The sequence below is a fragment of the Sciurus carolinensis genome, chromosome 5 (assembly GCF_902686445.1).
Source record: "Sciurus carolinensis chromosome 5, mSciCar1.2, whole genome shotgun sequence".
Classification (NCBI taxonomy): Eukaryota; Metazoa; Chordata; class Mammalia; order Rodentia; family Sciuridae; genus Sciurus; species Sciurus carolinensis.
Window position 1 is genome coordinate 107,941,440 of NC_062217.1, and position 2,640 is coordinate 107,944,079.

Genomic DNA, 2,640 nt, shown 5'->3' on the forward strand with positions numbered 1-2,640 from the left:
TTCCTGAGTCTCTGCAATTACAGGCATGAGCCACCATGCCCATCCACATCATGGATCTTATACAAATTAAGAAGTATGAGATTAAAAATCCATGGTCAGAACTGCATCATATATGCCTGATAAGTGCAAGAATTTTTGAGAAGGAGTAACTATAATTTAGTGGAAATATTGTTGACATAAAATGAAAGTTTTGATAGATTGGTCTTCATTTTCCATTGTGGATTTTTTTCTATAAATAAAGTGATTTTATTAAGGTCCAAGCCATAATTCAAGATATTTTACTATGACACTATTATAATATTTGCAATTCTAAATATAATTGCAACAAAGCTATTACAGGCAATTTTGGGGGTGCATGGTGTACTGAGGATTGAACTCAGGGGCACTCAACCACTGAGTCACATCACCAGTCCTGCTTTGCATTTATACACAGGATCTCACTGAGTTGCTTAGTATCCTGCTGTTGCTGAGGCTGGCTTTGAACTCACCGTCCTCCTGCCTCAGCCTCTAGTGTCACTAGAATTGCAGGTGTGAGCCACTGCACCGGGTTATTACAGGTCTTTTTTTTTTTTTTTTTTTTTTTTTGCGTTGCTGGAGATTGAACCCAGGGCCTTGTGCTTGCAAGGCAAGCACCATCTGAGCTACCTCCCCAGCCCCAGGTCATTTTAATGTGAGTTTCTCTATGAAAATTTCACATCCTGAGAGTCAAAAGATTAGGATTCTAGTATGGTGCTTCTCATCATCATATACACATATACACATAATATTTAAATATTTTTAGTTGTCAATGAACCTTTATTTTTATATATTTATTTATTTATATGCAATGCTGAGAATCAAACCCAGTGCCTCACACATGCTAGCAAGAGCTCTACCATTGAGCTACAACCCCAACCCTCTCATTATATATTGATTGCCTTATTCTAGACAAGTTGCTACTTTTTACTGATGATGTGATAGTTAGACCAAGTACCCAAATGAATTCTCCAAAGTTTGAAAACACTGACAATAAGGTAAAAATATTCCCATTTACGTAGTATATTTTGCATTTCACACACTAATGAGCTCTTTCTTATTTGACCTGCAGAAGTGCCTTGTGAGAGTGTGAGACAATAACCACTTTACAAAGAGAACAGAGGTCACAACATGGTGTCCAAGGGTGGGAGCCCAGGACCCTGAGTGCATGTGTGGAGAATATGTGGCAGCACCAGGGCAGTGGTAGGACACACTCCGCCCACTGCAGAGATCCAGGGTGGGGGACCTTCGCCGTACATTTGCTGGCCTGATTGAGGGCTTCTAAAGTTTAGGGCAATAAGAACACCTGAATTGATATTGGTGGTAACTGATTGCCTCAGCAGGCGGGGCAGATGAAAGGCAGCCAGAGCCTCACTGGGAGATGTAACACCATACACATTGAACAGTTGAAGAGATTGAACCAGGTCCTCTTTCCAGTCAGCTACCATGACAAGTTCTCCAAGGATGTGGTAGAGCTTGGCAAGTTAGCAACACTTGCCCAATTTCAATGACACTGTTGTAACTGCAGTGTGCTCCGAGGTGGACCATTCACAGAATCAGAGGACATTTTACATCATGACGCTAGGATGTCTTGCATCTTGCCAAGGCTAGGAATTGGAAATAAATGTTAAGTCTTTTTTATCTATGAGTGAGATGGCAGTGTTTGCTGTTGCTGTGTTTTTAGTTGTAGACTGAGAGGATACCTTCATTTCACTTATTTTTATGTGGTGCTGAGGATTGAACCCAGTGCTAGGCAAGCGTTCTACCACTAAGCTATTAATCACAGTTCTAAGATGACAGTTTTGACAATGTCTAGCTGCAATCTAGATCAATAATCAGTCAGCAATTGACTTCCACAGAAGTTTGCCTTTGAGATTACTGAGACAAAGAGCTACTATGGGAAGACAGAGCTTGCAGATGCTTATGTACTTCAGGAAAATCTCAAAGTTCCTTTTGGTCAGAATGCAGATAGTCAGGAAAGTGACAAATGAACAAATTATAAATAAATTTTCTTACACTTGTTTGTTGCCAAATAAAAGAGAGTCCTGTTGATTCCCCCCACCTTTCCTCCTTCCCTTTTTCTTGCTTTTTATCCTTTCTTTTCTTTTCTCTAGAAGTTTCAATACTTTCGAGGACATTTAAAAATGATCACATTTGGATTGTTTTAGTTCTCTTATTGTGGCAAGATGATTTAATGAAAGGAAGTGTTACAGGGCATGCAACCTGCTGGGGAACTGATGTAGTGTGAAGGTCCTCCTTAACCTGGATTCTTGCAATCATGCCAGAAAGATCTCAGACATGTAACTCAGAGTAACAAACGTGATTTTATTAGAAGAGATAGGAAAGAGAATAGTCTCAAGGGAGAAAGTGGGTCCTCAAATAAAAGGATGGCGCACCCCTTCTACTCTCCACTTTTACTGGGAGTCCCACAGAAGTGTAGAATCCTGTCTAATTCCACCTTCTGATCTTTTATTTTTTTTCCCTTGAAATATTTTTAAAAAGTCTTTTTAGTTATGTACAACACTAGGAGAGACCCTGACATTATCACAGAAGCATAGAACACAACCCATTCCAATTCATTCCTTAGCACTTTCACCTCAACTGCTCCATGGCTCTCTCTCAATC

At 39.9% G+C, this 2,640-nt stretch overlaps 1 pseudogene; it reads left to right on the plus strand.

Moving 5' to 3' along the window:
* Positions 1–977: 977 nt before the first annotated feature.
* Positions 978–2,006, plus strand: LOC124985710 (N-alpha-acetyltransferase 50-like; annotated as a pseudogene).
* The last annotated feature ends 634 nt before the right edge of the window (positions 2,007–2,640 follow it).